Here is a 26,517-nt window from a genome sequence, read left to right on the forward strand (position 1 = left end):
ACATGACATTAATTGTTAAAGTGCACTTGAGAATGTAACTTTTAAAAAAAGTGTTGTGATTTATGTATGAAAGAATTGATACCAACATGGTCATTCTAAAGGATGAGAGACTGAACAAACAATTTAGGTCTATTTCAATATATAATTTCGGTTACATCACACTGGGAACTTTTGCTATAAATTCTGTGCTTACAATCTTACTCTCCACAATCACCCAAAGAAGGAGCAGCGCTCCGAAAGTTCATGCTTCCAAATAAACCTGTTGGACTATAACCTAGTGTTGTGTGATTTTTAACTTGATACCAAAATTCCATTTTCCTTCCAAATTACCTGCGTATTACTTTTCTGTAATGCATGCATGAGGGCACTACACCCAAAAATCAAAAGTCTCTATTTTTCTATTCCTCTGACCAAGTGAAGAACCTCATATTTAGCTATGTTAAACTTAATCATTCCTGGTTTGATTATTGATTTGTGGTGAATTGGTAGATCTTACCAAAAAAGAAACATTCAATGATTTTTACCACCTCAGGATAGCACAAAGCACTTTGTAGTCAAGGAAGTGCGTTTTTGAAATTAGGTCACTGTTGTTAGAATAGAGAAAGATAGCAGCTTAATCCAGCAATAATGTAGCTGATGAGCTAATCTCCCCTTTCAAAAGTGCAGAAGCCTGGATTGGAGAAGTGCACAGATTCCATGGATGGTTAGAGGGGGAGCTGCAGGATAATACAGAATCAGCAGGATTGAAACTATGGAGGAATTTGAAAACAAAGATGAGAATTTTCAAATTGATCCATTAAGGGTCTGGGAGGTAGTAGATAACCAGAACTTGAAAGCCAAGTTTTGGATGTGCTTAAGTTTATGGAGGGTACAAATTGAAAGACTATTCCATGAGAATAGCAACTATGTGGTGCTAAGATTATAAATTGTAGTCAAAATTTGGGCTTAAGTCCACAACTTTCCAATTCAAAAGTGAGAATATTAGCAATCAGCCAAGATTCAGACCTTTGTCCAAGTAACTAACATTAGTGTGTCTACTATTTGCCTCAAATTATGAAAAATAGAACCTAGAGCTCCTACTCCTCATGTTTCTCCATGATCTGAGCTGGAAAAAGCATTGGTAAAGACAGATGAGTGTTTGATCATGATGGCCTACATGGTTGAATAGGTACCCAACATTCACATGTGAAGAGTGGCTAGATTGATTGATTGATTGATTGCCATCACATGTACCAAGATACAGTGAGAAGTATTGTTTTGCATGCAATGCAGGCAGATTGTATCATACAAAGTGCATGATGGTAGCAGAACAAAATGCAGAATACAGCATTACAGCCACAGAGAAGGTTCAGAGAATGAGATCAGAATTAACATTTGAGAGATCTGTTCAAATGTCTGATAATAGCAGAGAAGAAGCTGTTCTTGAATCTATTTGTATGTGTATTCAAACTTGTTTATCTTCTGCCTGATGGAATAGGATAGAAGAGAGTATAACCAGGGTTGGAGGGGTCTTTGAGTGGGAAGAATACTAACAGGCAGTTAGTCCTGTAGATGTGTGGTCAATATGAGATAACGCATGAAAAGGGAATAAACAGCGTATGTTATGACATTGAGGAGCCAGGCGGTGCCATGATGTTAGTCTAAAAGATTATTCGAAATGCAGTCTCGTGCCAATAACCCGGGAAGTTGTTTTTAATTGTATGTTTCAATGAGAAGTAATGGCGTAAGGTCATTGACTACAATGTTAACTCTTTCTCTCTTTGCTGCCTGACTTGCATTTATTAATTTTATTTCCGATTTTCAACATCTGTAAACGAATTTCAGACCCAATCCAAGTTTTTACAATGCTACATTTTTCCTAACAAGTGATAAACCCCAATCGGATTAGGCCAGGAGAAACCTCTTGGAAGTGGTGAAGTTAGAAAACAGTCATCCAAGATGGAGGACAGGAAAAACCTTTGGCTTTTTTGAGGTATTTTAGATGTTGCAAATTGACAGCAGCCATACTTGTTTAGAAATCTCTGAAGAATTTTGTCTATGACTGAAGGTAATTTACAAACCTGTTTCCTTCATTGTTTTCAAGGAGGGAAGAACATTTGTTTGGTATTGGAGCTTAATCAGTCTCAGTTCACACATCAAGAATAATCTGTTACCATGCCGCCTTCTATAAATCAATCTGTGGTCAGTCTAACCAGCCACACCTTTCAAATTACACACAAAATAAAAAGGGTGCTATACCAACATGACTGATACAACAAAAAAGCAAGATCTAGGAAGCCTAGGAATGGCCTCCAGATTAAAAAAAGAGTATCAAACCAACAGGAGATTGCAGGATTTGGGGCTGGTACACGCTGTGCGAATTCAGCGTGCTATTTAAATATCTTGTTTATTTCTGACATACAATTCATAAGATATTATCATATAATCTCCTTTCAATTCAAACACAATGTAATCAATCTGGCAATCAAAATGTTCTCTTTTACCTAATCACTCCCATTAACTAAATAATATCAGCAGAACATGTGCTTATCCACAGCAGGATTCTGTGTAGGACTTCAAGCCATGTGCTTTAATGTCGCAATTATGTTCTGGGATATGTTGTGTGTGCTGTCATTTGTATCTTCTAAGTTTGTGGGTTCTTTCGAGACTTACATAGTTTAGAGTGTGCAAAGTTAGCCAGCTTCTGGTCTAATCAGAAAAGATTTGTACAATAAAGCAACATTTCCTTCATCTTTTGAACACAGTTCTGTAACTATTTCTTCCTTTGCTCAACTTTGATAAGGTGCTACCAATGAGCCTGGTATTCATGGCTGGAAGTCACTATTGGGTTCACTTCTGTCTTCCAACAGTCCTGTTTAGGTGTGAACCACATTCCAGGGAAATAATTCAGACCATATCTACTGTCTTTTGACCAGTCTTGAGTGGTGGATGTGGCTGCTGCTATCCAGACTGAGTGATGAGTATAGGCACATAATACTGCAAAATGCTGATGGCACGGTGGCACAGTGGTTAGCACTGCTGCCTCACACCACCAGAGACCTGGGTTCAAATCCCACCTCAGGTGACTGCCTGTGTGGAGTTTGCACATTCTCCCTGTGCCTGTGTGGGTTTCCTCCCACAGTCCAAAAATGTGCAGGTTAGGTGAATTGGCCATGCTAAATTACCTGTAGTGTTAGGCGTAGGGGTCTGGGTGGGTTGTGCTTTGGCAGGTTGGTATGGACTTGTTGAGCCAAAGGGCCTATTTCCACACTGTAAGTAATCCACTTGGTGTTGACTAAATTATATGTTTCCTTTGGGGATCTACCAGTGCCTCCATTTCCCTTCAGATAGAACTCCCTAAAATTGTTCCCTCATTATTTGGGTCAAGCCTCAAATGGTCAGGGATCATCATATTCCTATTTTCAATAGTTGGGTTTCACTCCATCTGGCATGAGCTGATTTGTTCCCCCATTCATATTGTAAGTAAAAAACTCCTTTGTGATTAACCGGTGATTGAAACACCTGTATCCTCTAATCATAAAGTCTCTACAGTGCAGTTGGAGACCATTCAGACCATCACGCCTGCACTGACCTTCTAAAGAGCATTCCACCTAGAACCATTCTATCTCCATAACCCCATACTTACCATAGCTAATCCACCCAGCCTATACATCCCTGTATGCTAACAGAGTAATTTAGCATAGCCAAGCCCTAACGTGCACATCATTGGACTATGGGAGGTAACCAGAGCACCCGAAGGAAACCAGTGTAGACTTGAGGAGAATGTGCAAACTCGATATAGACATTCACCAAAGGCTGGATTGAATCTGGGTCCCTGGCACTTTGAGGCAGCAATGCTAACCATTGAGCCACCTTGCTGTCTAAGCACACTAGCATTTCATACCAGCAGCTCCCTGATGATGCTTTTATAAATACTTGTGGGTCCTGTCCACTCCTGCCTTCATGGGCTGAGGAAATGCATTTATTCATTTGGCAATCCTTCCAGGATCTGTACTGGACCAGCTCCCCTGACCCAGGATCTGATGGGGGCAGCTTTACCACAAATAAGTTACTGGCTGGTCTTAATAACCGTATTCAACAATGCCACTATTTCGCAACTGCTGCAATGCTTCTCAAAGTTTTCTTGCTTGTTAAATGGCTACCTCATTTACCCATTGTAGAATGGGTCTGTAATCAGTGTTGAAAATGTGTTGCTGGAAAAGCGCAGCAGGTCAGGCAGCATCCAAGGAGCAGGAGAATCGACGTTTCGGGCATGAGCCCTTCTTCAGGAAGGGCTTCTTCATTCCTGAAGAAGGGCTCATGCCCGAAACGTTGATTCTCCTGCTCCTTTGATGCTGCCTGACCTGCTGCGCTTTTCCAGCAACACACTTTCAGCTCTGATCTCCAGCATCTGCAATCCTCACTTTCTCCTCTGTAATCAGTGTGTCCTAAGAATCCAGAACTAGAATTTTCTGTAGCTCTAACTGATTCCTTCCTTTAGCATATTAAGAAATACTGGTTCATTCAGAATTGGATTATAAACTCCTAAGAATTCCAAATATGCCATGTATTTTCTTTCAGCATAACTCTAGCCAGACCTTTCCCCTGGGTTTTGGGTCACCCCTATTCTTCTTATCACTTCTCCCATTACTTTGTTCATTGCCCAGCACTCCCTCTACTGTTTCTCAAATCCTTGGGATATTTGGTGGGGCATATTTGTTGCCTGGGCATTGGCTCCATTGTTGTCAGAAACATTTTGCTCATAAAAGAACATGTATCTCCTTTGAATGCATATTGTGAATCTGTGTAATTTTCACCAATTAGGTGATGTGAGGCCCTTCAAAGTACAATGGGATCACACAAAAAGACACCCACAAGCAGCAAGTGCTACCTGTGTACTGCAGCTGTCATGTTGTGGACTGTTCTGGGTGCCTCATTTTGGTAAGGTTGTGACCACATTGGAGAGACTGTAAGAGAGATTTACAAGAATGGTTCTTGGATGAAAACCTTCACTTATGAAGGTAGATTGGAGAAATTGCAACTTTTTTCTTTGAAGAAGAGAAGGATAAGAGGAGATTCGATAGAAGTTCTCATAATCATGACAGACCTTACATTGGAATATATGAGCAAGGAACAAGAGTAGACCACTTGGCTTTTCAAACTTGCTCCTCCATTCAATAAGCTCCTGACTGATCTGATTTTAAACGTACATATTGCCTGATAATCTTTCATCCCCTTGAAATTAAGAATCTATCAGCCTCAGCCTTAAAAATATTTATTCAGCATCCTCTGCTCTTTGAGGAAGGGAATTCCAAAGACTCACAACCTTTTGAGAGAAAAGAAATTCCTCATATCTGTCTTAAATGGAACCCTCCTGGAACACTGTTTGGGACATTGTGAGTTTGCCATGTGTATATGTGCTCAAAACCCTTTTCTCCCTTCTTCATAATTGAATTAAAAAACCTGGGCCTGAATGACCTTTTGATTAGTTTGGAATGGGTCAGGGTGGGTGCAAAACCATGCCAAGAAATTATTTCTTCAACAAATGTTAAACATAAAAGAGGTATTTCTTACTGTACAGTGCTGTGGTGCTATCTAATGCAGAAATAGCATAGCTCCCAACAGAGCGATACTTAAGGCCTACCAATATTCCCTATATCTGCTCCCAATATGGTTGCATATTACACACTTTTCCTCCACTTTTCCTGCTTCCTTCATTCTTTTCCAAGTTAAAGTTCCAAAATCATAAAACTACATTTCTGGTTTATCTCACATGCCTTTACTTATATTAGATTCTATACAATGTAAAAACAAGCCCACACTGACCCTCCAAAGAAGGTCCTACCCAGATCCACTTCCTTATATTTGCCCTTGACTAATGCACTTAACTCTAAGGGCAATTTAACATGGCCAATTCACCTAACCTGCATATCTTTTGGATTGTGGGAGGAAACCCACACACAAACCATCACCTAAGGCTGGAATTGAACCCAGCTGCCTGGTGCTATAAGGCAGCAGCGCTAACCACTGAGCCACTGTGCCAGCCTTTAATGAAATAAGTTTGAACTTATTGTTTACTTATGTGGCTTTTCTCCTTGCTCTCTTTCTCTCCTCTAATTGATTTTCTTCTTGCTTTTTCTTGCTCACTGTTATTTCTCCTGCTCATTTCCCTTTATCAAAAAGAATTTTATGCTACTTTTCAATGTTTCAAAGTTTCTTCTCTCTCAGCTCAAATACCCTGCCACTCCAGGTGTCAAGCTAAGCAATGTACAACAAAGGTGGTTGGATAGTTTCTCTTTAAAAATTATGCACTTTTGTCTACCTCCTCTAAAATATCCCATTTGTGTAATTCCTTAGAGGTGAAAATCCACATTTGTAGGGGACCTCAACAAGCATCAATTCCCAACGTCTAACTGGGAATCCAGCAGAAAATGGCAGGCATCTCAATAGTGAGAACACTGCAAATTTTCTCTTGTAGTGTTGACTAAGAAATGTGCCTTGAGGAGCGGCAGCACTTGATCTGTGTTTTTTTCCCATTCGGTTATCTCAAGAATGAATTGGTGCCTGAGTAATGTTCCCATGTAAACACCTGTTCCCCTCAGCAGGGGATCATTAATTGGCACACATTGTACCAATACTGATTGGTGTTGGCTGCAGGCATCTATAGTATGGATTGTGAAGTAGAACATAGAGTTAACATGGTTAAGAACTCACTGTGGGAAACCTCTGTGAATTTACAAGTTAGAAGTACTTCATAAAATGAAGGAGCACAGAAACAAAATCCAGTGTTTAGCCCATGAGCCAATTCAGAAAACAGAAACAGCTTCTTGGTGTTGATGAAATGTGCATTGTATTCTTTTGGGTGGAGCATGAAGTAGCATAAAGATCAAATCTGGATCTGTTTAATGTGGATTCACTGGCCAAATTGCAGGAAACAATATGAACAGTAAGAGACTTGGCCTTCAAACAAATGTTAATAAAATCCTGATGCCTTATATTCATTGTGAAACTTATTGCAATAGTTTGATTAAACTAAAGCTAACTGACTTGCTGCCTTTAAATAAACTTTTGCAACATTATTATGATCATTTACACTCTGCCAATCACCTCCACCACAAATCCCTTCGTGAACTCCTGCCCCTCTACTCTTTCATTCAGGTTGTTTTTCAGTTAGTTCCTTGGTTGACTGGTTTGAATTTAGTTGTCCACTCAGCTAAATTATTAATCATTATCATTTTACAATGCTTTGGCCTTGTGAGTTGCTTAATTTTGTGTGTGAATGTCATGAGCTCAATCAATATTGACTGAGAAATCTAAATGTTAAGATTGGTGCTAGGGATTTCTGACATATGTTGCATCGCAAAGTTACAAACTCCAACCACAAACAAAACCTGATTAGGTTGTCAACCACCTTCCATGAATTGCAAACTTCAAAAAGGCTTTTATTGAAAACAGAACTAAATGATTAGTCTACTCATTTTCTGAATTTTCAAGTTCATGTAAATGGTAACTCCCTTCCCGTTGAGTCAGAAACTTGTGAATTGAAGCCTTTAGGATTTGACCCTTTAAGTGTAGCTCCTGTTCCAGAGTAAATCTGAGGGAATGCTGCTTTGTCAGAGATGTCACCTTTTTAAACTCTAAACTAAATTCTAAATAAATAGAAGAAAGTGAGGATTGTAGATGCTGGAATCAGAGTCAAAGAGTGCTGGAAAAGCACAGCCAGTCAGGCAACATCTCAGGAGCAGGAGAATTGATGTTTCAGGCATAATCCTTTCAGCAGGATAAAGGGCTTATACCCGAAATCTTGATTCTCCTGCTTCTCCGATGCCGCCTGACTGGCTGTGCTTTTCCAGCACCACACTCCTCGGCCCTAAATAAATAGAGTGAAATATTTAAGAAGGATGCAAAATATTAAGTAATACTGGGAAAGAGATTGGAAGGGCAAAAAGGGGATTTAGGAAAAGTAAGATAAAATCGCCACTGTCCCAGAGGACCATAGGACTCCATTAAAAAGAGACAACTGGTGGTGGTTTAATCTATGGTGGGACATTCAGACCAGTGTAGGAATTGAACTAGTTTTCTTGGTGTCACTCTACATTACAAACCAGCCATCCAACCAACTGAGCTATGAAGTAAGAGTAAATTGAAGGAGCTCAAGATGGAGAGATTTTAAATGCGGAAGATGAAGATACTAAATAAACACTTGGTATTTCTTTTCACAAATTACAGTAAAAGCAAACGTGTGCTGACAGGGGCATTTATTAAAAATAACAGTAGGAAAAGAAAATGAATCTGAAAACAAAATTTAGGCTGCAAGTCACAAGTCCCTTATGGTTTGCTTTCCAGGCTGAAAAGGATTAGCAGATGCTCTGGCCATAATTTTTCAATCCACAGTTTTTAAATCCTCACATGCACAACTTGTGCTGCTTAACTGGAAACTAGCCAATGTAAGAACTTTCTTCAAATAGGAAGAGAGGGATAAAGTGAGTAACTGCAGAATAATAAAACTGACGTCAATTGTGGGCAAACTCATCACATTGTAAATCAAGGAAGAAAATAGTCAGCATGTAGAAAAGCATGAGGTAGTCAAGATTAGTTGTTCTGGATTTGTTAAAGGCAAGTCCTGTTTTACAAATTCGGTAAAAGCTCTTTTTAGAGGTAACCAACTGAATAAAACAAATGTGATATTATATAATGTACATGGATTTGTAGAAGAAATTCAATAGTCTGTCACATGTAATGGTCGAAAAATTCAGGCATATGGTAGGAAAGAAAATATGCCATAAATAGGAAATGAATTGATAAAGCAAAAAGCTTGTTTAAATTTGTTCTGAAGAAATGTCATGTTGGCCTTGAGACAATGGCTTGTCTCTCCGCAGATGCCATTCTGCTGACTTTCTCTATCACTTCCTATTTGTACAGTCATGTAAACTGGTGTTGCTTAGATTGGAGAAGGCTTATAAATGGTAACCTGGGTACCGTGCTGTTTATAGTAGACACGGATCATTTAGATATTGGGATGCAGCTTTCAGGTTCTGTGGTTGATACAAAAGTAGGGGTGTTAGCAAGCAAAAATGCAAAAGCCTTCAGGAAGACACATACAGCAGTGGAATATGTAGGCAGGCACTAGCTCAAATTTAACAAGGATTAAGGTGAGGTAATGAATCTCTGAGAGACAAATAAGAAAAGGGAATTATATCTTTAATGGAAAGATATCAAAGATTATGAATAAAGAGACACTTTAGGCTTCAAATTTTCAATTCCTTGATACATGTGTCAGGTGGACAAACTGTGAGAAAAAAAACACCAGTATTGTGGAATTAATAAATAAAGGCACAAAACAGAAAAGTAATGATGCATTTGCAATAAACATCTGTAGAACCACAATTAGAATATTGTGTGTGCCATTAAAGCCATAGGGTTCCATGTCAGTGTGATATTTTTATCTCTGGAGGTGGCAAGAGAGGTGGCAAAAAGGGGAAATATTGGGGTGAGTCTGCCCAAGGCAGAAACTCATCCTCTTCTCATCACCTCAGTAATTATGTTCTGAGCAAGAAGGTCATGGTGACTTTTTGACTTCAGACCAAATAAGCCCCTTAAGTGTTCAATTAATTGCCACTTAAGGATCTCAAGTTATCACCTTCCTAATCACCTGCCACTCAAGCGGATGAGAAAGATGACTAATATTCCAATTGGGAAACCAGCGAAAACTACCTGTTAATTTGAAGGCCTTCAAATTGGTCTAATATGCTCTGTGAGAAGAGTCAAAGTTGTACTTCTGACCACTGGATCCCCTCAGAATTAGGCCTTGACCAGCAAGCTTTATGACCCAGGCGTTTCTGACGTCTCATTTGCCAGCAACATTTAGTGAGATGTGATGCTAAAGATGAAGTTTGTAATTTGCCAAGCATCTTGGCAAGCTATCAGCAGTTGATTGACAGGCAATTTGATGTGCTTCCTCAGCAATGGACTCAGTGCGTTAGTCATTATCCAACCCATTCGACCCTACACTTTAAGAGAAAATGGGAAATTTTCAGCCACAGAGTAAACGCATCAGCCATTGATCAGTTGGTATATTCTTGCCTCTGAGTCATAAGATTTTAGGTTCAAGCCTATTCCAGGATTTGAGCACAATTGTCAAGGTTTGCACTTCAGTACAAAGCTGAGAGAGTGCTGCACTATTAGAGGAGCCATCTTTTGGAGGAAACGTTAGAGAAGGCCAACTACATATAAAATATTCCAGGGCAGTATTTTGATGAAAAACAGAGAAGTTATCCCTGCCAACATTTATAACCTAATAATCTCACAAAAAAAACCTTACCTGATCATTCTCACATTTACTGCATGTGGGAAAATAATGTGAAAATTAATTGGGAGGCTTCCTGCATTACAACAAGGAATCTACTTCAAAAGCAATTTGTTGGCTAAAAAGCATTCTGAGATACCTGATGGCTGTGTAGAGCATGATATAAATAAACCTTGTTAGATTACTTTACAGTGTGGAAACAGGTCCTTCGGCCCAACAAGTCCACACCGCCCCGCTGAAGCGCAACCCACCCATACCCCTAACCTAACACTACGGGCAATTTAGCATGGCCAATTCACCTGGCCTGCACATCTTTGGAGTGTGGGAGGAAACCGGAGCACCCGGAGGAAACCCACGCAGACACGGGGAGAATGTGCAAACTCCACACAGAGAGTCGCCTGAGGCTGGAATTGAACCCGGGTCTCTGGCGCTGTGAGGCAGCAGTGCTAACCACTGTGCCACTGTGCCACCCACATTTTTTCATTTTTGAGCTAGGGTGCAGCAAGGAATCATCAGGTTGGGGAACTGCAGTTACACAAAGATACTTGAAACTACTTCTACTGGAGTGTTGATTGTTAAATTGAGATTTGTAAAACACTGTAAGGTTTTGATAGCACCTGTTGGAAAGATTAGTTGCCCTGTTAACAAGTTATCAATTTGAAGCTTTAATCAAGGGAACAAAGAAACAGGTTTATAGAATATAGATCCATTTGACTCCATGATCACTCTCGCTTCTTTGGGCAACCCTTTCATACACTAATTCATATTTTCAAAAGCGACAAGTTAACCAGGCTTTCTTCAATTAGCAAAAAGAGCAAGCTTATTAATTTCTAAATGCAAGAAAAAATAATATTTCGACATATAGACAGATTAGAGATAAGAAGTGAGTTTAAAAATATTTTGTAAGTGCAAGGATCAGTCTGTGAATTGTTCGTGAAGAGTCAACATTGCAGATGTTGCAGTAGATATCATTAGCAGCATTGACATTGGAAGTTTAACAACCAATTTTGAGGTTTTGGCTTTGTAGGCTTATTGTAACCCTTGGCGTCATTTTTTACAGCAGTGGTTGCCTGGCAGCACTCAGAGTTAGAGTGAGGTCATTCCCTTTGCTTTATCTGCGGTGCTTAACTGGCTGTTTTCAGAGCTGTGGCCAATGTAGCACACTCGTCCACACAGGAGAAGGTCAGTTCAGGCCACTAACACGCATACACTAGGGTGGAGACTCATGTTCAACTCCTGTCCCTGTGTATTCTTGAAAGGGGGAAATGCATTTATGTCTCTCAGAAGATGGGTTTCCTGGAATTCAGCTGAAATTCTAATCCAAGTGCCTCAATAATTCTTTTAACTATTTAAAGGATAGAATGTTTAAATTGAACTTTCCTTAATTCTAGTAGGAACATACCAGTATTTAAAGCAGACACTTCTACGCTGTAGCATGCAAACTCAAAATGCCTTTTGCAGTTGTTTCTTTGCATATTTTAAAAGGAGCCAGGTTAATCAGGCTTTTTTGAAGTAACAGTAGGAGTGAGCTTATTAATTAAAGAGTTAGGGAAGAAATACAACACATGCACACAGAATAAAAATAAGAAATGAGTCCAAAAAGATAAAGTTAAAAATAAAATAAGCTGATCAGTCTGTGAAATTAGATTAGATTACTCAAAGTGTGGAAACAGGCCCTGTGGTCCAACAAGTCTACACCGACAAGCAACCCACCCAGATCCATTCCCCTACATCGACCCCCTTCACCTAACCTGCACATCATTGGATTGTGGGAGGACACCAGAGCAAACCCACGCAGACACTGGGAGAATGTGCAAACTCCATTCAGAGAGTCACCTGAGGTGGAAATTGAACCCAGGTCTCTAGCGCTGTGAGGCAGCAGTGCTAACCACTGTGCCACCATGCCACCCTTAAATGTTGGTGAAATATGAATTGTTTAACATTATGACCTGCTGAGACGAGTTTGGATGGTCTGCCTCTCATTATCTGTCCCTTATTAGGCTTTCCATTAAAAGTTTCCCTGACTTTGGACAGGTATGAGATTCTATGGTGTCATCCAGGACTTTGCCAGATAGTGGTTGAATTTACACCAAGTACATGTTTGGCTGTGGTAGAGCTTGTTTACAAAATACCATTTTGAGTTAAAAGTTAACAATGTCCATGGTAGTTCAAGGTTGTCTTGATTGTACTGTGTCTTTATTGAATTGCTGAAAGATGGATACCTGCACTGAGTGCCTCATGGTAAAGGTCACATGACCACAGCAAGCCAGGAAGCTCATTAGTAAAGTGTTGCATTTCAATACCAAGCATCCTTCTTGTTATGCAAACAAAATTGGATGGTTTATCATTTACATTGTAAATTACACAAATTATCAACTATATGCACAATTGTTCTCAGACAATTATTCTCATCAGTCTTTGCATATGCATTGTACACATAGTCTTTAAATACTCCCGATCTTGAAATAGTACACATGTATGTTTTTGTAGATGGTACACCGGGTGATGTGAAATCGATAAAATATGGCGCTGAAAATAGCACAGCAGGTCAGGCAGCATCCTAGGAGCAGGAGAGTTGACGTTTCGGGCAGGACCCTTTATCTGGGTGATGTTCCAGCCTAGAATGTCTACTGGCATATTGCAGGACCTGGTCTATTCTGTCATGAATATGCTCTCGCTGCTGATTTACAACCTCAATCCATCTGCAAATGTCAATTAATTGCCTGAGAGTAAATTTCTCCTCTCCCTCAGTCATCATGCTTTGATTGTGGGACCTGTAAAACTTACTACAATTGTGTCATTAATTAGATCATCTTTTAGTGAAACAATTCAAGATTCCCAAGATTCTAGGAGCTGTGTCAATGAGATCACAAATTGAATAATGGACTCTTTTTCACTTTGGGGTCCAATTTTGAACATATACTGTTCATAGCTTATATTCACTTGGGCTTCAAAGTGAGCTTTCAAAATTTCTGCTCCATTTTATCAGTTCTTCAGAGAGATTTAGGGCACTATACACTTTGTAACAGTCTCTTCCCAACAGTGAAAAAAGTACAGCCATTTGCAGCTTCTCTCGCTTGTTAATTACATTCGTTGCTGTCTTGCAGTTTTTCCATTGCATGTGGAAAATCTGCCTGTTCTGCTTCAAATTATTTTTCGTTTTGACTGACACTGGAAGAGGAATGTTTGTTGAAGTTCTGTCTTAACCAAACGTTTTCAGCTGTGGCTTGCATCTTTTTTCATTTTCTTTGACTTCCTGTAACTTTTAGCAACCTACAGCAATTCTAACCATTCCTTTGTTCTTCTTTAAGTAGCTATGCCTTTATACATTGCTCCAATAATCTGTCTCAGCTCCACTCTGACACCATGTTATGAACTGGCACATAACTTCATTGCTTGTACTGTGTCTTTGCTGAATTGGCTGTGAGGTACGTATTTGCAGTCAGTGACACATGGTAGAGCTCACATGACTACAACAAGCCAGGAGACACTTCTGTACAGTATTACATTTCTATCCCTAACAGTGTGAATGCTTGGTGTGACATGTTTAACTGAAATTCCAGCAACCTAGGCCAAGTTAACACTACTCTAGGTTTCCTCTCCTTCAAATATGTTTAAGAAATGTTACTAAAACCTTCAGAAAACGATATGTCAGTCTATGCCTGTTAAAGCTTGTGAAAAGTGAATAGTACAGATTTTGTTGCCAAAATAATAGCAATTGATTTGCGCTGGCCAATGCAGAATTCGGCCAGCATCTTGTGGTGAGGAAGAGATACTGTTGAATTGAGTCAGTACTAGTTAGTACAACACATTTGCAGAATTGTTTGAAGTGTATAAATTTCAAATAAAACCATATAACAAATAACTGACCTAAAAGGAATCTCTTTTTTGCTAAATACAAAACATTTAAGCCTCCACAGCCTGTGGCGATGGGATCATCCATATCAGAGCAGGTGGCTTGTGAAAAGAATGACCTTCTTGTGATCTTCATGATAATGAATTGCTCTCCAGGAAACAGGACACATACTTTCAGGTGAAGTGCAACATCAGCAAAATAAAGTACTCTTTACATTATCCCATCATTGTATTTCAACCTCAATACCCAACTGCACAAAAGTGACCTATTAATTTCTAGCGTTGTGCATCATTGTGACCTCTGAGTAAGATTGCAGAATGAGTATTAATTGAAGTGAATTCAAGGGCAATTTTGTGGTGTGCAGATTTTTTTATTAGGAACCACACTGTGACTGAACAAATAGGATATATTAAGTAGCCTTAATAGTCCCTTCACAAACCCTTCTAATCATTCTGTCTGCATTTTTATGATTACAAACAGATTCTAAGGTTTGATCAGAGAACAGCTATATAATGTTGGTTCCAGGATGAGGAATGTGAGTCATGCATCAAAGATAAGTCAACCTTCTTTGCATTGCTTCTTAAATAACATTAATTAAGGTCGACATAGTGGCTCACAACACCAGGGACCCAGGTTCGATTCCAGCCATGGGCGGCTGTCTGTGGGGAGTTTGTACATTCTCCCTGTGTCTACATGGATTTCCTCTGGGAGCTCCGGTTTCCTCCCACAGTCCAAAAAATATGCTGGTCAGGTGAATTGGCCATGCTAAATTTCCCACAGTGTTAGGTGCATTAGTCAGAGAGAAATGGGTCTGGGTGGGTTACTCTTCGGAGGGTCGGTGTGGACTTGTTGGACTGAAGAGCCTGTTTTCACACTAGAGAATCTAATTTGTGTTTAAAATGTGCAGATAAAGAAATATATTCTGCTTGTGCATTTCGATCAGTCTACAACACTTCATGACTGTGAACAGCAATATCAAATTGTCATAAGACAGGCATTTCTGTGTTATTTGGCATGGGAATTTTAAAAATGCGCATTTTTACCTGGATGATATTCAAATAATGTTGCCAGGAATTACTAATTATGACAATCTTGGAATGCTGAAATTCAGTGCAATTTATTTTCTTTGCAATGAGACTATGACTTAACATTTTCCGCTGGATAAATCTAACATAGCTTTCCCTCACAAACCTATTAATGTCCTATAAGGGAGACCGTGCTTAATCGTAATCACTGGGCTTGTCGTTCAAAGGCCAAGGCTGGTTCTTTGGAGATGAACTTCCACTATGGAACTGATTTAAAATCAATTGATAAATTGGGTTTGGAAGTTAATTGCAAAGGTGGCGAACATCAATTTTCATAAAAACCCGTCTGATTCATCAATGCCCTTCAGGGAAAGAAATCTGTGACCTACATTGTTTACATGGATTTTCATGGAATTACATTGTTCTTGTGGTTTCCTATTGTCACTAGAGAGAGAAATGGCCCAGATAGATGTTTTCTATTTAAGTCCTTTTAAGATCATAAAGCATATTGGAAAAAAAGGTATAAATGGACAGTTCTTTATGAACAAACCTTGGCAAATTATTTGAAAAGTATACACATCCAATGTTCCTCCTCCGTTACTTATGGAGAAACTACATCTATGTTGAAACTTTTGCAACTGATTGTAAACATTTAAGATCCTGGGAGCAATTGAACAGGAAGAATGCTGAGAGGATGTTTGCTCTAGTGGGAGAAGCTAAAATTGGGGGAGGCCATTTAAAAATAAAAGAGTCTCTCATTTAAGACCAAAATAAGATTCATTTTCACCGAGGAATTCTCTTCCTCAGAGAACAAGGAACCCAGGGTCTTTAATATTTTTAAGGCTGAGTTAGATAAATTCCTGATTAAGAGAGTCAAATAATATAGGGGGTTGGCCAGAAAATGGGCTTGAGGCTATAATCAGTCCAGCCATGATCTTGTCAAATGACACAATAGCTTAAAGAGGCTGAGTGGCCTACCTTGCTTCTAATTCATTTGCTTATAAAATATTCCATGGTACCTTTTAACAGTGGTGTAGAGAATTATCTCTCGGATCCTAGCTAATATTTATCCCTTAATTAACATTACTTAAGCAGATTATCTTATCTTTTCACATTGCTGTATGTGGCAGTTTGCCGTCAAAATGTTAGTTACTATGTTTCCAACGTTACAACAGACACCACACTTCAAAAGCATTTCATTGTCACTATTGTATTTCAAGATGCCCTGATAATGTGAAAAATTCTAGATAAATCAAAGTTTTACCATTAACTTTATACGCTCTTTATAGGCAGATGACCTCTGACAACATCCTCAAGGTGAATTGTGTGTTTATCCTTGGAGTTAACAACCGATTGTTACTAACAAACAGATTGTGAATACCGTGACTTCACTATACGGATTGACTCTATTGTACCCTGCAATAAACCTCTCCCTTGGTCACTTTTTAATACCTTGACCTATAACCTTGGTATTTAATTGGTACACAATAGGCATTCAATGCCTCACAGCTAATGCAAACTGATATTCTAAAATCCATGATATAACTTCAACTAATGTGAATGCTTTTATAGCCTCTAAATAGAGACAATCTATAGAACTAACTCTCTGATTAGTTGTACCATTTCACCCACCCTACTAAAATCTGTGATCTTAGCAAAGTGAAAATTCATCCATCATTTTACCAATTCAAGAATGATGCACCGATTAGCATCATTTTCTTCTCTGAGTAAGGGATTTAATGCAAAATCTAGGCTGACATTCCAATGCAATTCTGAGAGAGTGCTGCACTGTCACAGATGTTATTTTTCAGAAAAACATTAATCCAACAGGCTGCCTGCTCTCCCAGGTAGATGTAAAAAGATTACACAGCGTTATTTTAAAGCAGGGCAAGGTGTTACCCTAGTATCTTGGCTGCTATTTATTCCTCAATCAAACATCACTTACAAACAAATTACTATAACTTTGCTATTTTAGGACCTTGCTTTTTGAAATTGATTATTTTCTTCTACATTACAACACTGAATCAAAAATAATTAATTGTCTATAAAAGGCTTTGAAATGACTTGGGTTCAGGAAGGCACTTTATGCATGAGAATCCAGCTTGCATCTCATACATTTTAATATTCCCATTTACTTCAAGAACTATTTAATATTATTTATGAATCTACCTCAACAACAGTTTATGATGGAGAATTTCAGATTCTAATTATTTCCTGTGCAAAGATAGCCTCTTAATTAATTCTCTGCGTGGTTATATTAAATATTTGCCCTTCCTTTACTGTTTCACCAACCAACATGCTGCTCTTCAATTCCATTCAAACAATATATTTATCCAGTTTTTTTAAAGTTATTAGCATTTTTATAAATCCCAATCTTAAGCATTGTTTCAGGAATGTCAGTTTTATGTTTATGTGAGATAATTCTCTTAGGCCGGCTTAGCTAAACAGTCTGCTTCCATGAAATTGCAGACAGAACTCAGAATGTTCTGTTCACTTGACAAGCGCCCACATTGGTATGGTTACAGGATTTTGTTTTAAATTCTATGAAGTATAAATCTGTAGAATTAAATCTGGATGGGATAAGCACAATAACTTCTGAGGTGGTTAACTCTGCTCCCTCCATACAGCAATACCTTAAACATTGCACAAACAGTCATTTAGCTATTTATTAGCCTTTAGGTGAAGCATTTTTTGAAGCGAGCATATTCAGTTATAGTGGGCTAATATTAACCTAGGCCACATTTAAGTGTTGCAACTCATGGTAAGTTAGCCAAATGAATGGCACTTTCAAGCAGATTATTTCACTGCTGGTGAGGAACTATCATGCTTGCTATCTCTGAGGAAACTTTAGGCTTCTGATTGCAAAACAATCAGAAGGTAGGTTAGACTGACAAGAGGACATGATTTTCAACATGGTCGAAGCACATTGGGGTAAAATTCTATGTACAAATGGAGGCTGGGAATGTCACCTTATTCACATTTGGAAAACTAAGGTCTGTTGTAGAATCATTGAAAGGTGTAGAAAGAGGCCTCTCTGCACCAGCTGAGGACCAAGCCAATAAACCTAATACCACATTCCAACATTTGGACCATAGCCCTGCAGGTTACAGCACTTGATATGTATATTCAAACATCTTATAAATGAGCTGAGGGTTTCTGCCTTTTCCATGCCCACCAGACTAGTTACAGACCCCCAACGCTTACAGGGTGAAAAACTCTTCCCTCAATACCGCTCTAATCCATCACTTCAAATCTATGCCCTCAGTCACTGACCTCTCTGCTAAGGCAAATAGATCTTTCCCAGACAGCCAGGCTCCTCACAATCTTATGTCCGTTCAACTCTTCTATTTCAACCTATCCAATCCTTCCTCATAGCTCTATTTTTCCAGTCTTGGCACCCTTGTGAATCTCTTCTCTACCCTCCCTAGTGCAATTATATTCATTCTGGAATGAGTTATCCAGAATAACACACCTTTCACCTAAATGTTATGTTGGACTCAATCTTGCAGCAATTTGCAGCACAATGATGTTTGGGGGTTGAATGATGAGTGAAGATGTTTAATTAATAAAAGACGTCTAACTCCAGAAAATTCCATGCCATTGATGCACCATCTTTGGAATTCACAGTAATGTAATCTGAGAATGACACTGCACTGCTGACCGAAGAGAAGTGGATTCCATTTTGCCATGTGTAAATGCAGAAGTGAGTTGAATAGATCAATAAATCTTAGTAGATGATATTGACCCAGTCAAACCAGGGACGTACAAAGACATGATTCTTCATCTGTGTTCGGTTTAGTTTGTATGATGAAGGCATAGCAATGTTTATTTGCTTTATATCTTCACTTACTTTCTTTGTCTTTGGGGAGGTATTGGAAGGATGTGCTGGCTGCTTATCAACTCTTATGAAACATTTCATGAGTATTACATGTCTTGAACTTAGAACTCCTGACTGTGAGACAGCAGAATGACTTATGAAACCACAAGACTCTCAGGGCTGTAACTCATATCCCCTTCTGGTGAATCCAGTTGTGGAAACAGTTAGCTGGGAATCCTGCTTCTAATCAGTTCGTGCTACATTGATGTGGCGAGGATTAGATTCAGTTACAATACAGTACATAGCTCGGTAGCCCATTATCCAGGCTTATATAAAAATAATTACTTTTGCAGTAAGATAATGAGTGATTTGGTGTCATCCTAAATCCATATTGTGCAATTATTTATGTGTCCAGCAGATGGAGTCATGACCTGGTGGTAATGATGAACATGGTTGAGATGTAGAAGATTGAGTTGGAAGCTGCTGCCAAAACAACCTTAATTGGAATAGAGACAGATTCAGAGAAAGGCATTGTTTCTCTTCAAATTCTGTGTATGCAATTACCTCAGTAATCCTTTCAGGAGAGCAGGAAGGAAAAAGGAATATTTTGCATTAAAAAAATATCAAGTATATTTGATTGAAAATAGATCTGAAATCATATTGAGCTTAAGACTGAGAAAAACTCAGTATGATACTGTCATTGTGACTGTAAGACATTACTCCCCTCATTTAAGTGGAGCATGTAAAGGAATTATTTGCAACTGAAAAATACACAAGATTGTTAAATGGTGGGTTTATTATAAATTTATTACAACATACAGTTTACGCAGAGTAAACAGGTTGTACTGTAACCATTTAGGAGCCACATAATAAATTTAAAGCAGCCACAAACTAACAGCCCGAAGGGAATCGGACGCAGCAGATCTAACATTTTGTAACAGTCATCAGGAAATACTACATGTACTCATGACAACGGGTCTGTTCAGGCAGGTAGATTTGAACTGACAGGCAAGTGTCCCCTTTTCTGTTGCTTTCTCAACTGCAGTTTCCCTGTGTTACAGTGACATTACTGTATCTCAAGACACAAAAGAATTAATTTATTCAATCTCCAATGGAGACTGTTTACAGCAGTAACAATTGCAGCCAGGGAGAGCTCAATGAATTACTTGATAGTCAATATATAAAAAAAGGACCATTTTCATCTTCTGAAGAAGCAACAGATTTAGGAACAGGAAAATCATTTTTTTTTCATTTTATTACCTGCTTGAAGTTCTTACTTAATAACAAATTCTATGAGCCTTTATGGTTCATTATATTCTTGCCAATGTAATGTGTTTAGCTTTCTGTTTCCATGTCAACAAGCCTCACTATTAATTGGTAAGAAACCAATTTAAAGCTTCAAATTGAAAGTGTGGGTAACTGTTATTTTGTGGTATCTATTGTCAGATCATGAAGTTCTTGCAAACTGTGTGGAATAGAGAGGGGACAGCAGGGTGGATGAGTACAGTACAATTTTACCAGTTGTTATAAACAATATGCAAACATTTGCTTCCTATGTTCTATTTATAAAATGTGTCCAAACACACAGCAGTACCATGAACACTAACAAGTTATTCACCACACTCCCTGCAACAGTCATCCTCACACCCTTTTAGCACACTACAGGTAGTTCTAAGATGTAGGAAGTGGGTACTGCACATGCTGGAGATTAGAGGCAAGATTAGAATGGTGCTGGAAAAGCACAGCAGGTCAGGCAGCATCTGAGGAGCAGGAAAATCAACTTTTTGAGCAAAAGCCCTTCATCAGTTCCAAGATGTACCCCCAAGCCCATCAGTAACATAACCAGAGAATGCTCTAAACTACATAGGACTCTCAGATGTTTACAGGTATTGTTAAGTTGGCAGAGTGTGGGTGATCGGAGTGGAATTTCTCCTGGGTCAATATCCTGATGTACTAGATTGCCTCCATGGGCACTATTAAAAAGCAAATGGTTCAGAATCTGCCTGAGTTTCTTTCCACTCAGATACTACATCCACTCCCATGATACCATGTTTGACATTCACTAAACCCAGTATGCCTGGGATCAGATCCAGGGAACTCTCTACCTGTATAAAATTTTGATTGCATCTGTCTGGAGCAGATTCAAGCTTCAGTTTTTGAGATGTAAAGCATTTTGTTTGAAACTGTTGTGCCATCCAGTCGAGGTTGAATTGACTTCTCCCTGAATTGATATCAGGCAAGCAAGCATGCAAACAAAATTGCAGATTCGCAAACTGTGGCAGGATATTTTCCACTTGTTGTAATGGATAACAGGGAAAAAAAGTCACTCATTGTTTATGAATCAACTGCAATGTTTTGTAAATGGATTTTGAATTGAAAGCAGGGTTGTGTTCCATTTTCAGAAGGAGGCATTAAAATTTAAGAGTCATTTTAAAATGAATGCTTCCTCTTCTGCAGTAAATGTATACAGCTGGAGGAATAAGGGATCCAGGTTGAGAATCTGGAGTTTGAGTTTCAGACATCAGGGAGGAACAATGTTAGCTGGACACTTCATCACATACTTCAGGTTAGGCATTTCGAACTTCGTCTGTGGTCAGGGGAAAGTGGGTGTGATTGCCGCTGAGGCAGCATTGGGACTCAGAGAGCTTCACTTAAGGAGTCTCAACCCTTAAAATTGCTATGAGGGTCTTGTAAGTTGTGTGGGGACAGCAGCACCTTGGTACAAGTGGCCATCAAGTGGGGACACAGAATGGGAATGTAATTGTGATTGGGGTCAGTATAATGAAGGGAACAGATGCGGTTCTCTGAAACACGGAGTCCTGAAGGCTGTGTTACCTGCCAGGAACGTAGGTTAAAGACATCTCCTCAAGGCTAGACAAGAACTTGGCGAGGGAGAGGAGGGATCTAATTGTTATTATCCATGTTGTTAGCAAAAACATTGATAAGGTTAGGCAGGAGGTTGTGCTGAACAGTTAGGAGCTACATTAAAAAGTAAAACCTCCAACGTAAGACTCTCTGGATTACTGCTTGAGCCACAGGCAAACTGTCATTCAGCAAATAATGTCAAGGAGTTAAATGCATGGCTCAACAATGGGTGTGGGTGGAATGGATTTCAGTTCATGGGGTACTGGCAATCCTGGGGTAGGATGGAGTTGTTCTGGAGGGAGAGACCTCACTTGAAATGGGCTAGGTCCAGACTCCTGATGAATTGAATGACCAGGACTGTTGAGAGGACTTAAAGTAATAGAGGGGGCAGGGTTTGGAGATGGATGACAAAGCAGAAAGATACTGCTATTATTCCAAAAATACTAAATAATCAAAAGGCACAAAAGGAACAGGAAATAAATACAGTAATTATCACTAGAAAAAAAACTAGGGAAAATAATTGGGCTTCCCCCATATCTGATGGCTTGTCTCCTAAGTCATGAAAAGAACTGGCTACTGAAGCGATTACTCTAATAGTAATCTTGCAAGAACTCATAGATCAGGAAAGTGCTGGAGAATTGGAAAACTGCCAATGTAACTTCTTTATTCAAAAGGAAGAGATTAAATAAAAGCATTATAGGCCAGTTAGTTTAACACCTTTTACTGGGAAAATGTTAGTCTGTTATAAAAGATGTATCACAGAGCATTTAGAAATGCATAATATAATCTACCTGAATCAGAATGGATTCATGAAGGGGAAATCATGTCTAACACATTTATTATAATTCTTTGCATGTTGTCCCATTCCCCCCCACCCCCACCTCAGTCAAAGCAAAATGTTGAGAGACTCAATATAGTTTTACCTCCTTCATCTTTATTCCGGGACCTGGAGGGAGAGAGAACGATCGCCCATGTGCACAGGGACATGGATTCACAGTCTTCTCTGGAATAGTAGTTTCTTAATGAATTATATAGTCATTTTACAGGAAGAGCATCCAGATAAGGCAACATATATATTAATTGTGTGACCATTACAATCAACGAGTTCTATAGCAAAGACTAAGCCCTTTACTATTATACAAGGAATGTTCTTAACCTTGTGAACTGGATTCATATAATGGATACTTTTCCACTTGTTAGCTGACCTTGCATACTGAATGCTTGCAATATTGTTAAATGGCTCTACATAATGACTGCTTTTCCACCTTGTTAACCCATTGCCCTTGCTCCCAGCACCCCATTGTTAACTGCATGTTCTTATCTGATCTGAGTCATGCTCAGCTGAACCTCTTGATTCACAAAACTTAACTCTTTCCCTGCCTGCTTATACCTCATACACATTCTCATTCCCTCCTTTTATCATTTCATGATAACCACCGAGATGGTACTACCAGATTTCATAAGACTCTTACAGCTAGTATTTAAGCAAGTTATTGACATACAGCATACGATGATTATAACAACAAAAATTACGAGTCTGTTACAGTGATTAGAGTTTGAAGAATCCTACCATGTGGAAAAAAATCCACCAGTAAAGTTCTTAAATCCACAGTCCTTAGTGACCACGCCATTTCCGCCAAGTCAAACCAGTTCTCCAAAATTCTGCTGTAAAATGTAACAAAGCCAACTGGCTGTTGTGATGTTAGCTTGATCAGTGAATCTTCATTTCCCTTAAATGATTGAAAGAGAAGGTAAAGCTCATGTAGTTTAATGTCCATAGGAAGGCCACTGGCAAAACGCGTACCGACCTCCTCTTCACTGTTAGCTTCTTTCCTTTTCATGCTAATGACTAGGGAGCTGATTGAATTCATTGGATCAGGCTATGGAGGGGTGGTCGGTGGTCCAAAGGCATGCTTTACCTGTGAATGGAGAAACTCTGGAGAAGATGTTTGCTGCTGAAAGTATCATTCCTCTCTCATTCCTTCCTTACCAAGATGGATATCAGTATGAAGACAGTCACGTATTTAACTACACTAAATTGTCTCTGCCTATTTCAAACTTCTTTGAATTCTTGAAGTCTGTTACTCTGTTCACTACTTGTGACATTATCAAGTTTTATACAATCTATAAACTTCTAAATTGTACTACCTAAACAATTCAGTCATTTATAAACAACAATCAGTGGTCCTAAGATCACACCCTCAGGTACCTCATTCAGGTTATTCAAAAATTATTTTCTTTTAACAAATTGATACTTGGCTAATATGAAACCTATTGGTGAAAAAAATTCCAAAAACCAGAATAGCAAGAAAACAACAATCTGTTTCCTGTGCTTTAGCAATTGAAGAGGCAGTTTCAGTTCAGATTTAAATCTCAAATATTCATGGGAAACAAATGCTGAATATTTTAAAATATGTTCTCCAAATGAAACTTCCCAAATAAAAAGTCAGAATTACAGTGGTAACTTCAGTAGAGACCAACATTTCTTTGAATTTGCAATATGAAAGTGGCCAATGAAGTTTTAACAATAATTAACAGAACTGAAACGCTCACCCTCAAGTTCTAATGTTCTCTAGAAAGCCTTAACAAAACATCAAACTCAAAATGTACTCTTCCTTTTGTGAACACTCTGCATTAAAAACACGGCAGCAAAGATATTGTAATACAATACTCTCATCTGGTTAAAGCATGACCACTGACCCAACTGTTCCTTTTTAAACATGCATTGTAGAATTTCAAACACACTGGGGGCTCAAGGCACACAATCAATTTGTTTTAAGGTTACAAGTTTGATAATTTTAAAAAGGACATAATGATAGACAATTTCGATGTTAGAAGAAAATCTGCCCGACCATACACCCCACAAAACACATTGAATTGAGATCCTTATTCAAGCAAGGCAAAACAGTTACTTGAAAGGATGTTCCGAACCGGTATTTTAACAAACAAAAATTTTTAAACATCAAACACTCTCAGCATGGCACAATCTACATTGAAACTTGCCTTTTTCAGCCCAAGTATTAATACAACCTTAATTTCAGTTTTTCTCGGGTTTTTTTGCCTTCTCTCACTGACACTTATAAAAATAGAAAGCCCTCACAGCAGACCACATGGTGCCGCAGTCCAAGCCACTCTCTTCCCCCAGAAAAAAGACTCATAGAGCCTCAAATTCCACCACTTAGGGGACTTAAACCCCTTTCTCACTTTACTCCTCACCAGGGCTCATACCCCAATTAAACACAGAGAGCTCGAATCTCACTTAAACACAGAGAGCTCAAACCTCGCTTAAACACAGAAAGCTCGAATCTCAAACACAGAGAGCTCAAAGCTCATTTAAACTTGAACCCCAGTATCACGCAGAGGATTTGAACCTCAAATCATATCCCCCCCAGGGGACTTTATCCCTGGTACTGCACAAGGGAAATGAACCTCAATCACACCCCTTCCCCCAAAGCAGCACAGAGGACTTGAATCTCTGCTTGCCAGTGTACTTGCAAAACTGTGTCTCTCGACTGAACTAATTACTGTTTGAGGAATCCATGGAATAGAGAGCAATTGAACAAGGGGACCATCTCCAGCACACAGAATATTGAGAAGGACTAAGGTTTAAAATCTTACCTTGTGGGCCCGTCCATCTTGAGACACCAATGTTCTGGGCAACCGTGACAATGTCCGATCATAACTATCCTCTTGGATCCTGACAATTAAGTCAATATTATTGTCCCATTTCCCCTCCCCCCCCCCCCCCCCTCAGTCGAAGCAAAATGCTCAGTGGTGCAATGTAGTTTTATCTCCTTCATCTTTATTCTCGGCCCTGGAAGGAGAGAGACTGATCGCCCATGTGCAGAGGGACATGGGTTCACCGTCTTCTCTGGAATAGAAGTTTCTTAGTGAATTATAGTCATTTTACAGGGAGGAGCATGCAAATAAGGCAACATACATATTAGATGGGTGCCCGTTACAATCAACGAGTATCAATAGCAAACCCTTTACTTTTACAAAATGAATATTTTTAATCTTGTTAACTGGATTCATTGAATGGACACCTTTCCCCTTGTTAGGTGACTTTGCATGCTGAATGCTTCCCTTATTGTTAAATGGCTCTACATAATAACTGCTTTTCTACCTTGTTAACTCATTACCCTTGCCTCCAGCAGCTCATTGTTAACTGTAAGTTCTTATCTCGTCTGAATCATGTTCAGCTGAACCTCTTGTTTCACAAAACTTTATCTAATCTGAGTCATGGTCAGCTGATCTTCTTGTTTCACAAAACTCAGAACTTAATTCTCTCCCTGCCTCCTCATACCCTATACACATTCACATGAGGAAGTAGCAACTGGATAGATAAGGCAAAAGCAACGGAATTAATATATTTTGATTTCTAGAATGTTTTTCATATGATCAGAGCATGCAGTGTTGTACATTAGCATGAAGGGATGATTTAATAGAAAACAGGCAGGGTAAGGGTTGTATTTTTAGAACCATGGGATCAATGCTGGGCCATATTTTTCTCTATACACGTCAATGACTTGATTAGATTAGATTAGATTCCCTGCAGTGTGGAAACAGGCCCACCAGCCCAACAAGTCCACACCGACTCTTGGATGAGGAAAGTGAATATACTATCGCCAAGTTTTTCAGAAGACACAAAATAGGTGTGAAGGTAAGT

The sequence above is a fragment of the Chiloscyllium punctatum genome, chromosome 42 (genome assembly GCF_047496795.1).
Source record: "Chiloscyllium punctatum isolate Juve2018m chromosome 42, sChiPun1.3, whole genome shotgun sequence".
Classification (NCBI taxonomy): Eukaryota; Metazoa; Chordata; class Chondrichthyes; order Orectolobiformes; family Hemiscylliidae; genus Chiloscyllium; species Chiloscyllium punctatum.